Source organism: Adiantum capillus-veneris, chromosome 23, assembly GCF_014529385.1.
Source record: "Adiantum capillus-veneris isolate H3 chromosome 23, ASM1452938v2, whole genome shotgun sequence".
Classification (NCBI taxonomy): domain Eukaryota; kingdom Viridiplantae; phylum Streptophyta; class Polypodiopsida; order Polypodiales; family Pteridaceae; genus Adiantum; species Adiantum capillus-veneris.
The window spans coordinates 124,377,117-124,391,703 of NC_140953.1; the positions used below are offsets into that span (position 1 = coordinate 124,377,117).

A 14,587-nucleotide genomic window follows, 5' to 3' on the forward strand; every position below is an offset into this window, starting at 1 on the left:
AAACCGTAGTTTTTTTCTTGTTGACACCCTTGACTTGGATAATACTCTCAAATAGAGGTGGCTTCCCTAACTGACACCACACCCCATATGATAGCAGATTATATTTAGCACCTGTGTCCAATAAGGCGTTATATAGCACTTTTCTATAGGTGCTATTTAGCTCAATAGGGTATCGTAGAGGTGTGTCAGAGTCCAACCAATCCTCGTCGATTTCAACGTGGAATGCATGTGTGACTCCAAGGTTAGCCTCTCGTTGTTGTCTTATACGTTGTTGTCGCTCCTTAGCCTCAGCCTGAGCTTGTATCTTCTTCAATTCTATTTGTGTCTTGGCTGCCTTTTTTGTATGGATGGCACGCAACTCCTCTTGGCTTAAAGGATCATAGTATCTTTTAAATTTGCTCCCATTGAGGAATCCAATGGTTTCAACTCCATCAAGAGTCTCTACACGAATGGTTCCTTGTGGGGTGATCTCACATACTCTATATGGTCCTTTTCTTGCATATTTCAACTTTTTCTTTTCGTTATGCACTCCATACATAAGGACTTTATCACCAACATTGATATCTTTGTTCTTTAGATGACAGTCAAACCATTTCTTCCTCCTATCTTTCTCCACAAGTGCATTTTGCACAACTAATTGTCTCTCTTCATCTAGCCTTTCAAGGATATATAATCGCTCAACTAAGGGGTTACCATCCCAACCTTCTTGAGAAGCTACTCGAAGACTAGGAACGACAAACTCCCATGGCATAACCGTTTCTTGGCCATACACCATCTTGAATGGTGTGCAGTTAATGGCAACTTTATACGCAGTACGATAAGCCCATAGAGCTGATGTAAGCTTTAAATCCCAATCTGTGCAATGAGCTTCCACCGTTTTGGTTAAGATAGAGATTAAGGTCTTATTGGTGCTCTCAGCTTGGCCATTTGCTTGTGGATAATAAGGTGTGGATTTATGGTGAGCTATCATAAATATGGTAGTGAGTTCTTTTATTACTCCATTTATAAAATGAGTACCATTGTCACTCACAATCTCAAAGGGACAACCAAATCTTGTAACAATGTTCTCAAAGAGAAACTTGGCAGTTGACCTTGCATCGGCCTTACGTGTCGCCCTGGCTTCCGCCCACTTTGTCACATAGTCAGTGGCAACGATAATATATCGAGATTGAGTGCTACGAGCTGCCGGACTAATTGGGCCTACAAAGTCTAAACCCCATTTTTCAAATTGTTGAGTCACTTTAACAGGATGTAAGGGCATCCTATCCTTTTGTTGTGTGATCTTGTAACGTTGGCATTCATCACATCCTTTTGCAAAAAGTGATGCATCCTTAAATAAGGTTGGCCACCAATAGCCTGATTGCAACACCTTTCTAGCTGTTAGTTCCCCTGAGAAATGTCCTCCGGCTATACCCATGTGGGCTTCTTGCAGTATGTACAAATACTCATCCTCACGGGCACGTCTCAAAATATCGTCCTTCCCTAGCCTGTAGAGAGTTCCCGCAATGAGAGAGTAAGGTTCACATTCTTTTAACAGTTTTCGAGCTCTGTCTTTACGAAGCTTTTTGGGTGGAAAATCATTAACTAGAAAGTTCACAATCTTCTCGCTCCATTCAGGTATGGTTTCGACTAGAAATAGAGAAGTATCAGGCAATTCATCATCGACTCCAGTAGGGGCTTCACCATTGGGTATGCGAGACAAATGATCAGCCATGACATGTCTTTTACCAGGTCTCACCACAATGGTAAAATCAAACTCAAGGAGAATTAACAACCATCTTGTAATTCTTCTCGTGGAACAAGGTTTATTTACTAGATACAACAAGGCTTGATGATCAACATAGAACACAAACTTGTTGGCCAGAAGGTAGTAGCAAAATTTCTTCACTACATAAATCATACCTAAACCTTCTCGCTCTGTAGTGGTGTAGTTTCTTTCGGCATCATTCAACTGACGACTTGCAAAGCTAATGGGGTAGTCCAGTTGAATGATGCCAAAAGAAACTACACCACTACAGAGCGAGAAGGTTTAGATATGATTTATGCAGTGAAGAAATTTCGCTACTACCTTCTGGCCAACAAGTTTGTGTTCTATGTTGATCATCAAGCCTTGTTGTATCTAGTAAATAAACATTGTTCCACGGGAAGAATTACAAGATGGTTGTTAATTCTCCTTGAGTTTGATTTTACCATTGTGGTGAGACCTGGTAAAAGACATGTCATGGCTGATCATTTGTCTCGCATACCCAATGGTGAAGCCCCTACTGGAGTCGATGATGAATTTCCTGATACTTCTCTATTCCTAGTCGAAACCATACCTAAATGGAGTGAGAAGATTGTGAACTTTCTAGTTAATGGTTTTCCACCCAAAGAGCTTCGTAAAGACAGAGCTCAAAAACTGTTAAAAGAATGTGAACCTTACTCTCTCATTGCGGGAACTCTCTACAGGCTAGGGAAGGACGATATTCTAGGACGTTGTGCCTGTGAGGATGAGTATTTGTACATACTGCAAGAAGCCCACATGGGTATAGCCGGAGGACATTTCTTAGGGGAACTAATAGCTAGAAAGGTGTTGCAATCAGGCTATTGGTGGCCAACCTTATTTTAGGATGCATCACTTTTTGCAAAAGGATGTGATGAATGCCAACGTTACAAGATCACACAACAAAAGGATAGGATGCCCTTACATCCTGTTAAAGTGACTCAACCATTTGAAAAATGGGGTTTAGACTTTGTAGGCCCAATTAGTCCGGCAGCTCGTAGCACTCAATCTCGATATATTATCGTTGCCATTGACTATGTGACAAAGTGGGCGGAAGCCAGGGCGACACATAAGGCCAATGCAAGGTCAACTGCCAAGTTTCTCTTTGAGAACATTGTTACAAGATTTGGTTGTCCCTTTGAGATTGTGAGTGACAATGGTACTCATTTTATAAATGGAGTAATAAAAGAACTCACTACCAACTTTATGATAGCTCACCATAAATCCACACCTTATTATCCACAAGCAAATGGCCAAGATGAGAGCACCAATATTGGTTTCCTCCACTCCATATTGCATATACGGTTGGCTACTCACTGGTTGAGTCACAGTTATGGTCAGTCGTGGAAGACTGTCTGTAAGTGGTTGGGGCAAGTACCTCACTCTTACTGTTGCTATTCATCTCGCATTGGATGGGCAACTTACAAAGTATTTTTCTAGTGCTAAAGGATCTGCTAAGAGCATACGTTAGCACAAAGCATTCTGAATGGACGATTCTGTCCCTAGTCTAGAATTTGCTTAGGTTTTCAATTTTGAACACCTGTTATGGTGGGGTTGTTACCGATTCAATAGTTTCATAAGTCAAGGACTTAGTAGGTGTGCTGACAAAGACCGTTGGCATGTAACCTTCATTAGGGGTGAACATGTAGTTCTGTGTGTTCCAAAATGTTCAACAGTCGGACTTGAGGAAACTCCCTATTCTGTCCCTCAGTAGCTATGAGCTTTTCAAGATACTCATGCGAGTTGGAAATCTGGCTCACAACTTCATGGAAAGTTGCACCAAGGTTTTCTTGCATTTTTCCAATATCTTTAAGAAAGTCTGAAAACTGGTTATGTCTTTAGACACCTTTTAGTTGTGGTTACTCCTTTAGAGTACTCAAGTGAGTTATAAATTGAGTTGACATCTACATACAAGTGGTTGCAAAAGGACAACAATGTTGAAAATCAAGTGGTTGACATCTACATACAAGTGGTTGCAAAAGGACAACAATGTTGAAAATCAAGATGTCGCTCTTGGTTTCATTGAACCTCCTCCCTGCACCAAGTATTAGTCATCAGGACAATTGGCCCACGTAAGGGATGCCGATAAGGAAAACATCAGTGTTCTTACGAAGATACTATCACTTGAGTTTTTGAGGACGAAAATGTTTCTCCAAGGGGGGAGTAATGTCAGGCCAAGGGCCACCCTGGAGGGTCAAGGACCTGGCCACCGGCTGCCCAGTAAAGAAGGGATCCTACAAGCCAAGGGGCTATAAAAAGGGTCGTCCTTTAGCACTAGAAAAATACTTTGTAAGTTGCCCATCCAATGTGGGATGAATAGCAACAGTAAGAGTGAGGTACTTGCCCCAACCACTTACAGACAGTCTTCCACAACTGACAATAACTGTGACTCAACCAGTGAGTAGCCAGCCATAATGTCAGGCCAAGGGCCACCCTAGAGGTCAAGGACCTCCAAGGGATAAGCGATCCTACAAGCCAACGGGCTATAAAAAGGGTGGTTGGGTGGAGGATCGTTCATGGCAGTTCCCAAGGTCTTACATTAATATCCGAGCAACAGAGAGATATCCTGGCCGCTACATGCCGAATTTGGCATGGTTGGTGTGACGTAAACTCCTCCAGGGCCTGGGGTGCATCCGACAAGCCCCATCTTGGCGGTTATCAAGCAGGTCGACATGCGTCCCTTTGCGTGCTAGTGGCTGATCCTGCGGCAGCTTATCGCATCCTCTCGGCCTCAAGCAGTCCGTCATCCTACAATCCAAGGGGCTATAAAAAGGGTGGTTGGGTGGAGGATCGTTCACAGAAATTCCCAAGGTCTTGCAGGACATGGAGCCTCAATTTACCAATGAAGGGAGTGAACTTGGCTTCTTGCCCCTTGAAAGCACCATCGACAGGCAGGTAGGACATCTCCCATCTCATAGGCTTGAATGCCTAGCTTGGTGGCCAAATATGTGGATATGAAATTGTGAGTAGAACCAGGATCTAAGAGAACAAAACCATCATGTTCTCTTACCTTTCCCAAAGCATGGCCTAGAGGAGATCATTTGTGATGAGCATCCTCTTCTTGAATTTTGACCAAGGTAGCTCTAGGAGGCTCATTACATGCATGCTCTTGCTCCCCGCACTTGAAACAACGGTTATCTTTCCAATAACTCTCTAGATCTTCAAGAGAGAGCTTATTTTTACCTTTATAAACTCCCTTCTCCTTAGCTTTGTTGTTGTTGGTGTTGCCTTTGGGAGACTTTTTTTGTTGTCCTTCCCCTTAGGCTCGTTACGGTCTTTGTTTTTTGTGGGCTTAAGATTTCTCTTAGCCCCTTGTTGGAAATTGATTCTTGAAGCCACCATGGTATGGTGTATGACCACAAATATGGTGTGTGGCCTTTGGGAGTTAACATACTCCGCCGTATCCTCAGTTAAACCCGCACAAAATTGTTGTTTTTGCTCTCCAAAATCCATCTTTTTGAAGACAGTGGCTTTGAGATGTGAATCCCAAAACTTGTCTACATATTTATGAATAGATTCGTAGGGAGAGAGCTTCAGGCTTTGCCATTCGGTGAGTACTTTGTCTTTGGCATCGGTAGCCAAAAACTGCTTCATGATGGAAGCTCTTAAAGCTTTCCATGTTCATGGAGCTTCATCATTTGCTCGTAGGCTAGACCACCATTGCCTGGCGGACTTTTGAAAATGCATAGCTACATGACGTATCTTCGAGGACTCTGTGAAGCCCTCATCTCCAAACACCGCATCGAATTGTTGGATAAAAGCCAAGACTTTGTCCGTAGCACCAAAAGTTCCATCGTATGTAAGGAAAGAGATGTTCTTTCCTCCCTCTTTGAAATTTTTTAGCTTGGACGACCTCTTCCAAGCGGCATAGGATATCCTATGGCCCCTTCTTTTAGGTGGTTCAAGAGCTGCACCATCACTTTCTTCAGAAGAGGAAGAGTATGAGGAGGATGGAGAAGAGGGTGACCTCTTTCTCGCCTTTGTTTCCTCTCGTCCCTCTTTGAATTATGGTGTAGAGAAGTATGTGATGTTCTTCTCCGTTTAGGGGGTGTTGGAGAGTGTTTTTCCTGCCGTCTTCATGGAGCCATCTCTGCCAAGGTGGCAGAAGACTCACTTCTTTCTCGTTCTTTCGGTGGGGGCTCTATAGTTGAAACTTGGGTTCTCCTTTGAGAGGGAGTTGCATCATCAAGTAGTAAATTTTTGAGCCCTTCGTACGGATCCTCCTCTTCTTCCCTTATCAGAGAGAGTCCTCTTTTGGAAGTCTTACAAGGAGCTTTCCTAGGTACTCTCTCTTCTTGGTTGGGAGTTTGGAGAATAGCATGCGTGCACAATTGCTGTAGCACTTCACCTTGGAGAGATGGGTTGCCTAGGGCTTGTTGAAGCCTAGAAACAAGATAGTTCACAAGCATAGGGGCATCCTTAGTTGCTCTTTCATTAGCAAAATCAAAGCTATCAACATTCAATTCAATATCTTGTCCCATGTGAGCCATACTCACAAATTTTAAGTGTAAACTTTTACTTGTACTTTGGCACTTCAAGCCCTAGTTGCTACTCCACTTTACCTTCAAAGATAAGCACTCAATCATCTATACCTATGGCTCGAGTATTATTAATTGCAAGGAATAGAAGAGAGGGTTCAACAGAGCCAAGACAACACCGATTCCTGTCAAGATTCTAATAGCTCGCATAAAGCGGGCGTGCTTCAAGGATGAAACATTCCTATTCTACTTACTCTTGTGCAATTAATAACACCAACCATTTGTAGCAAGCTTGAGGACCTCTCTTCTTGAGCAAGGAAAGAGAAACCAAATAGCTCTGATACCAATGTAACATTTAATGCACTACTAGCTTGTGTGTAGCGGAAAATTGATAACATAGTGAGCATTTCATTAAGAACAAGTTCCTAATGAGCATAGAGAGGTACTTAATTTGAGAAAGAAACATAGCAATTTACACCTACCTAATTTGGCATTGACAATACTTGAAAAGAGAGAGAAATAGAACAATTGACAACAATTGTTTACCTGATTTACATGGAGTCAGTTCCCCCTCCATAAAGGCTTTGTATTATAGCTTCTCCAATCGAAGGAGATTTTTGTACAATAAGATTCTTGTGTTCCTTGGACAAAAAATCGTTGGTGCAATGAAGATGGAAGCTTCATGCACCAAATTATGCTTGAAAAACACACCTAGTGTCCCTAGCCTCAGTCTCAAGACCTCACACACCTTCAAAAATGGTAAGAGCTAGTAGGGAATGAGGATAGATTGAGAGGAAGAAGGTGTATCTTACGAGAAAGAAGTATTCTCCGCACATAATCACTCTAATAGCATAGCTTAGCTTAGTCATTAGCATGGTAGAGGAGATGATCATGCCATTGAAGCTTGGCTCTTGGTTGGATTTGCATTCCGTAGCTAAGAGTTTTTGGTGTAGGCCTCCACTTCTGAATGCTTGGAGAAGGAGATGGAGTTCTTCTTGCACACATGAATTGTGTGTGTGTATGTGTATGTGTATGTGTGTGGTGTGTGTGTGTGTGTGTGTGTGTGTGTGTGTGTGTGTGTGTGTGTGTGTGTGTGTGTGTGTGTGTGTGTGTGTGTGTGTGTGTGTGTGTAGCATTGTGTTAGAGTAAAATGCAACCCTCTCTCTCATCTTGGTCGACCCCTCTTGCTATTTGCTCATGTTGGCCTCCCATTGGCTCCTGTAAAGCTTAGCCAATCACAAATTAGAAGCATAGTTGATAGCCTTTTGACAAGTCCACCTTTCCCCTTTTATGAGAGCTTTATGTAATTAAATAATTCAATTAAACTCTCAATGGACCTCTTAGTCTTCTGACCGATAAGAATCAGGCAAGCAATTGGGCTACTAAATGCTCATTGGACCCCTTGGTAGACTGTCCATTAGTCTTCTAGGGAGCTTAATTTCTACTGGTTCATTTATCATGCATTTTTAAATTGATTAGACTAACTTTACTCTAGCCTAATTCTCATTGGTCCATCTCTATGGCCATCCAATAGGATTTGAGGGGAGATTGGGGGCAACTGGCCTAGGAGCGTGACATGTGTCCAGAATTCCCTTTGTGTAAAGGGGGAGCCTTGGAGTGTGTGTGTGTGCACGTGTTTCTCTCTCATCCCCTACTAAAAGGGCTCGCCCCTCCTTCCTAGGGATGTGGGTAGACTTTTTAGTCTCCCCATGACCATTCATGTAATTTTATGAACTTTAAGCGAGCGATACTTACCAAGAAATGGTAATGATGAGAAAGGAGGGGGGGCAAGAAGAGGGAAAAGACAATTATCACTAAACGCGTTTCGCTTATATAAAGCTCATCAGTAGTGCTAATTTATTTACAAGGAGTGGGGGTTATTAATAAGGGTTGTGGGTTACAAACCCAAGGTGGGTACGAAAGGTGAAGATTAAGAGGAGGATAGAGATTTTTGAGGTACCCAACAATAAATACTGGCATCTTTTGGTACACAAAAGTAAAAACTTACATAATTTGGTATAATGTGCACCTTTGGAAGGTAACAACAAGGAAAGAGATGCTAGAAAGAAGGATAAAGGCATAAAGTGCAAAACTTGGGGGGAGAAACATTAAAGAGAGGCCCAGCGCATGAGCCAACAAATAAGAGGTTTCGGGAGGTGGGATAGTTCGGGTGTGGTGTTAAGTTGAAGCGTGAGAGGTTTAATCAAGTTAGAAGAGATATTAAGGTTGCGTGCAAAGGGTGAAAAAGGAATATTGACCACTAAGGAGGAGTCTTTTGCTTTGGGTTTCTTGATTAGGAGAGAGTCTCTGTCATTGTAAGAGATAAGGGAGAAACATGTTTGAAGGAGAGCTTGGGGGTAGCCCCTTTCTCTAAGTCTTTGGAAGAAATGGGCACAAATGGTCCCGGGGCGGTCACTTATCAAAAGCTTCCTATATCACGTGTGTTCAAGAGGTTATTAATAATACCTCAATATACATACTATATTTACACTACGTGCCTATTTAAAAAACCCCCACCCCCCTCTGTATGTATACATTTTGATACATTTTGATCTTTTAATAATCCTCTCCGGTTAACTCACGTGATAGCATACACATTCTAAAAAGTGACCGCCCCGGGCAAATGGTAAGGAATCCCTCCAAAGGACTATCTCCAATGATGTATCTTTTCAGCTCTGCAAGGATGAACGCGACCTTTTGGTGTGTGGGGTGCCACAATTGCCAGGGAATATAATTGTAGGAGTTGAGACTTTTTTGAAAATGGTGAGAATCAAGAATCCCTAAATGAGAAAAGGAGGGTCCTTTGAAGAAATGAATGTCAAGGATGGAAGCTTCTATTGTAGAAATGATCGGGGAAATTTTGATATGGTTTTGGAGTGGCGAACCATACAGCTTGAGAAAATTTTCAAGGTCAAGAAGGGAGCCCTGCCAAATTCCAAAGGAATCATCAATGAATCTTTTGTAATAGAGGAGAGATGGATGGGAGGGAAGGTTGATAATGTCCTCTAAGCATATATGACAGCATAATTGGAACCCATGGCAGTCCCTTTGATTTGGTGCCAACAATTCCCCTGGAAGGAGATGTAGTGGTGGTTTAAGACAATAAAAGCCAAAGAAATGATGAGATTTGTTTTGGGTGAGGAGAAATGGTGATATGGGAAGGAAGGACAAGAGAGGATATATCCTTGATGAGTGAAAAAGAGTCCTTAAGGTGTTGCTTCTTTGTGAGAAGAATGAGGAGAAGCTGGATGTGGAGCCAAATAGAGGCATGCTCCAAGACATATCCTCTATATGAGCAAATGGGACGTCCTACAAGGGAAGGTTTGTGGATTTTAGGAAGAAAAAAAAAAGGACAAGGTGTGGGTTCAGAAGAAGGAGGTCTAAGGATGAATTCTCGCTCTTTAGGGGAAAGAAGAGTGCAATTGATAAGAATGGAGGAGATAAGAGAGGAGACAAAGGAGAGGGAAGCTGAAGCCACAGGGGTGTAGGTAGAGGAATCTAAGAGATGCTTAAAGGCTTCCTCTATATACCAAGTTTAGGAAAAGATGACAGGTCCTAAATTTTTGTCGGCTGGTTTGATGATAATGGAAGGATCATTTTTTAAGGAAAGGAGGGATTTCTTTAGAAAGGAGGGGGTTGAGAAGTGAGAAGAGAAAGAGGTTTTCCATAAGGTGTAAATTTGTGAAGAGAGACAGATGAAAATAATTTTGAGATTAAGAGAGGGAGCGGGTGGGTACCAAGAGGTATTGGGGAGGGAGAATGGAGTTGAGGGTGGGGAAACCTCTTTAAAACAGAGCTTGAGTTGGTAGTTTCTTTCCAAGCTAGAGAAAGAGTGCAAAAGAGAGGAGAGAGAAGGAGGGGAGGGAGGAGGAATATATTTAAGGCCTAAACCAAGAAGCTTATTTTCATGATGAGAGAGAGTATGATTAGAGAGGTTGTGACAAGCTAAGTTAGTGACTTTATTTTCTAACTCATAAATAGTTTGATTTTTGAGAATAATCACCTTAAAAAGAGAAGGGTTAGTAAGAGGGAGCCAATATTTGTATCTTCTTTTAGCAACACCATAAGGGGAAGGAGAAGGAGATGAGCTGGGTGTAGTGGGGAAGTAGGTTGGTGAAAAGGGAGGAGGGGTCCAAAGAAAAGGAAAAAGGAGGGGTTTTGAGAAGAGCAAATGGATCCATGAAGTAGGGTGCTCAACAACTACTTCCTCCTCCATTGTAGGTTTTTTGAAAACCTAGTTTTTTAAGGAAGTTTGGATGGAGGATGGGGAGAATTAGGGAGAAGAGGCAAAAGGGTGGGAGAAGGGTGGTTGGAACTCATAGGGGTATTAACAGGATAATTGGGAGTTTTGAGCAAATGCGGAATGGGTGGGGGTAGAAGGCCTAAAGAGGAGGGGGGTTTTTTAAGCAAGGTGGTGGAGGGGGAGGGAGAGAGAGAGGAGGAAGTGTTGTTAGGTTTTTTGAATGGTTGGTAGGGGTATTTCCCAAAGGGGAATTTATGTTTAGCAAGGGAAGACGAAGGAGTGAACTTACTACAAGCAAAAGGTTTTTTAGAGGAAGGGGGTTTACAAAAGTTCAAAGGTGTCTTTTGGGAGAAGAGTTTGCTCATTTGAGTGGTGACTTCATGTTGAACGAGCTCACTAACGGTGTTTTTTCGGTAAAGCCATTGCTTCGGTAAAGAGGGTTGTGAGCCATTGATTCAATAGAACTATCCAAATGCACTTGTAGGATGGAGTTTTGAATAAAAGAGTCTAACTCTAGAAGAGAAGAATGTGTCCACTCCACTAGTTGATTAGCCCAAGTTTCGGGTTGAACTCTAGGGAAGGATATGGGTGAGAGTTTTTTAACAAGATCCTCCAAGCGTTCTTCTACTACCTCATGGAAGAAGTCAAAAAACTTTTGGAGATTTTCTACCAAGAGGGTTTGGGCTTGTATATAAACGTCAGAACAATCAAGTTGGTATTGTATATTAAGGCTAACTACCCTGGCATTAAGAAGAGCTTGGGCATAGAATCTTCCAAAGCAAAGCGTGGTGGTTTCATGCAAAGGCTATTGGGAGCTTTATTATTAGCACGGAGGTTTTGGAGGTGGAGGAGATGCCATTTGGCCTTAGAAAGTTTGAGATTAATAGCCTTGAATTCTTGTAAGGAGCCCGATATAATTTTGTCAAATTCTTGAGGCTTGGTGAAGGTAGGAAGTGTGGTAAGGGAGAAAGTGGAGGGGAAAGGATTAAGGGAAGAGGTGTTGGAGAGAAAAGGGGAGGGGGTGGTGGCGATCGAGGAGGAGAAAGCACCAGAAGAGAAAGAAGCAATTAGAGGGGGATTGGGGAGCACTCCCCTTTGAGAGGAAAGGCGACGAGTGCACCATAGCTTTTGGCATTTTAGAAGAAGGAGGGGAGAAAGCAAATTCCCCTACTGGGAGGTTTTCCATGAGTCCTTGTAGCTCTTCTGTGCTAAAGAGGGTTTTCTTAGAAGAGGAAGAATGAGTTAAAATGCTTGGTTGGGTGCCAAGAGCAAAGGGGTTAGTGAGGGCGGAAGCCAAAATGAACCGTAGAAGGGTGGTAGGAAAAGTAGAAAATGAGGAGGACACTTGTGTGAGAAAGGTGAAAGAGGTATTAGGGGAGGGGGGGCCAACGGTGGAAAATCTAGAGCCATTGGAGGATAACACTGATGTCGAGCTCGACAATGAGAGAAAAGGGTGGGTTCCAAAGGAGGGTGTGGGGTTACTTTGAAGGGCGAGGGCAGAAGAGGATTCCATGTTTGAGGGTTGGCAAACGGGCACACAAGGGAGGTTGGTCCGAAGTACTTTGAAAGCTTTGACTTAAATTTGTGGTTAATTCTACCCACAATTTCAGTAACCCTTGTAGATCCTCATCATATGCACTATTGGAAATGCCCAAGAAATACCGCGTATGCAATATTCACATCCCATTCCAGTGTGGAATTAAAAGCCTAAAATTTAGTTGAATGGTGGGCAACAGCTTTTACATAAGGAGATTAATTTGTTGACTGGCTGGCAAAGGCTTATGAACTTATAGATGGGGAAAATCTTAGAGTGAGAGGCAATTGTGGGTTAACACACACTAAGGTCAAAGGAATATGAAAAGAAACGTTTTAAAGTATTTGGAGGTTGTGGATAAGTTCCTACGAGCGAAAAAAATGTTGGAGTCGATAGCCAAAAAGAGTTGTGGGAGTTGTCAACTCCTTAGCATCTATGTACATATCTTTTTCCCTGAACCTAAAGTAGATTTGCCTTTCAGGGAATTTAACATTGGCAGCCATGAGATCAAACCATGGTGCCCCTAAGATTACATCCTCATGCTTGAGAGGAAAGATGAAGAAATCCTCCTTGTCCACATAGCTTTGGACATGGAGACTCAATTTACCAATCAAGGGAGTGAATGAGGCTTCTTGCCCCTTGAAAGCACCATCGGCAGATAGGACATCTCCCATCTCATAGGCTTGAATGCCTAGCTTGGTGGCCAAATATGTGGATATGAATTGTGAATAGAACCAGGGTCAAAGAGAATAAAAGCATCATAATCTCTTACCTTTCCCCAAGCATGGCATAGAGGAGATCCTTTGTGATGAGGATCCTCTTCTTGATTTCGACCAAGGTAGCTCTAGGAGGCTCATTACGTGTATTCTTGTGGGGGCAAGCACGATAGGCATGCCCTTGCTCCCCGCACTTGAAAAAATGGTTATCTTTTCGATAACTCTCTAGCTCTTCAGGAGAGAGTTTATTTTTACCTTTATAAAGTCCCTTCTCCTTAGCTTTGTTGTTGTTGGTGTTGCCTTTGGGAGACTTTTGGATGTTTTCCTTCCCCTTAGGCTTGTTACGGTCCTTATTTTCGTGGGCTTAAGATTTCTCTTAGCCACTTGTTGAAAGTTGATTCTTAAAGCCACCATGGTATGGTGTATGACCGCAGATATGGTGCATGGCCTTTGGGAGTTAACATACTCCGCCATATCCTCAGTTAAACCCGCACAAAATTGTTGTTTTTGCTCTCCAAAATCCATCTTTTTGAAGATAGTGTCTTTGAGATGTAAATCCCAAAACTTGTCTACATATTTATGAATAGATTCATAGGGAGAGAGCTTTAGGCTTTGCCATCCGGTGATTACTTTGTCTTTGGCATCGGTAGCCAAAAACTGCTTCATGATGGAAGCTCTTAAAGCTTTCCGTGTTCGTGGAGCTTCATCGTTTGCTCATAGGCTAGACCACCATTGCCTAGCGGACTTTTGAAAATGCATAGCTACATGACGTATCTTAGAGGACTCCGTGAAGCCCTCATCTCCAAACGCTGCATCGAATTGTTGGATAAAGGCCAAGACTTTGTCCGTAGCACCAAAAACTCCATCATCGTAGGTAAGGAAAGAGATGTTCTTTCCTCCCTCTTTGAACTTTTTGAGCTTGGACGACCTCTTCCAAGCGGCATAGGATTTCCTATGGCCGCTTCTTTTATGTGGTTCAAGAGCTGCACCATCACGTTCTTCAGAAGAGGAAGAGTATGAGGAGGATGGAGAAGAGGGTTACCTCTTTCTCTCGCCTTTTTCTTCCCTTGTTCCTTCTTGTTTGCACCATCACTTTCTTCAAAAAAGGAAGAGGATGAAGAAGATGGTGACTTCTTTCTCGCCTTTTTCTTCTCTCGTTTTCTCTTGTCCCTCTTTGAATTATGGTGTAGAGAAGTATGCGATGGTCTTCTCCCTTTAGGGGGCGTTGGAGAGCATTTTTCCCACCTTCTTCGTGGAGCCATCTCCGCCGAGGTGGCAAGAGACTCACTTCTTTCTCGTTCTTTCGGTGGGGGCTCTACAATTGAAACTTGGGTTCTCCTTTGAGAGGGAGATGCATCATCAACTAGTAAATTTTTGAGCCCTTTGTACGAATCCTCCTCTTCTTCCCTTATCAGAGAGAGGCCTCTTTTGGAAGTCTTACAAGGAGCTTTCCTAGGTACTCTCTCTAACTTGGGTGTAGCGGAAAATTGATAACATAGTGAGCATTTCATTAAGAACAAGTTCCTAATGAGCATAAAGAGGTACTTAATTTGAGAAAGCAACATAGCAATCTACACCTAGCTAATTTTGGCATTGAAAATACTTGAAAAGAGAGAGAAATAGAAAAATTGACAACAGTTGAGAACCAGACTTACATGGAGCCGGTTCCCCCTCCCAGAAAGGCTTTGTATTATAGATTCTCCCATCAAAGGAGACTTTTGTACGATACAATTCTTGTGTTCCTTGACAAAACTCGTTGGTGCAATGAAGATGGAAGCTTTATGCACCAAATTATGCTTGAAAAACACACCTAGTGTCCCTAGCCTCAGTCCCAATACCTCACACACCTTCAAA

General features: G+C 42.6%; 1 pseudogene; it reads right to left on the reverse strand.

The window, feature by feature from the left end:
- Positions 1–11,277: 11,277 nt before the first annotated feature.
- On the reverse strand, positions 11,278–12,170 carry LOC147428487 (uncharacterized; annotated as a pseudogene).
- Positions 12,171–14,587: the final 2,417 nt, after the last annotated feature.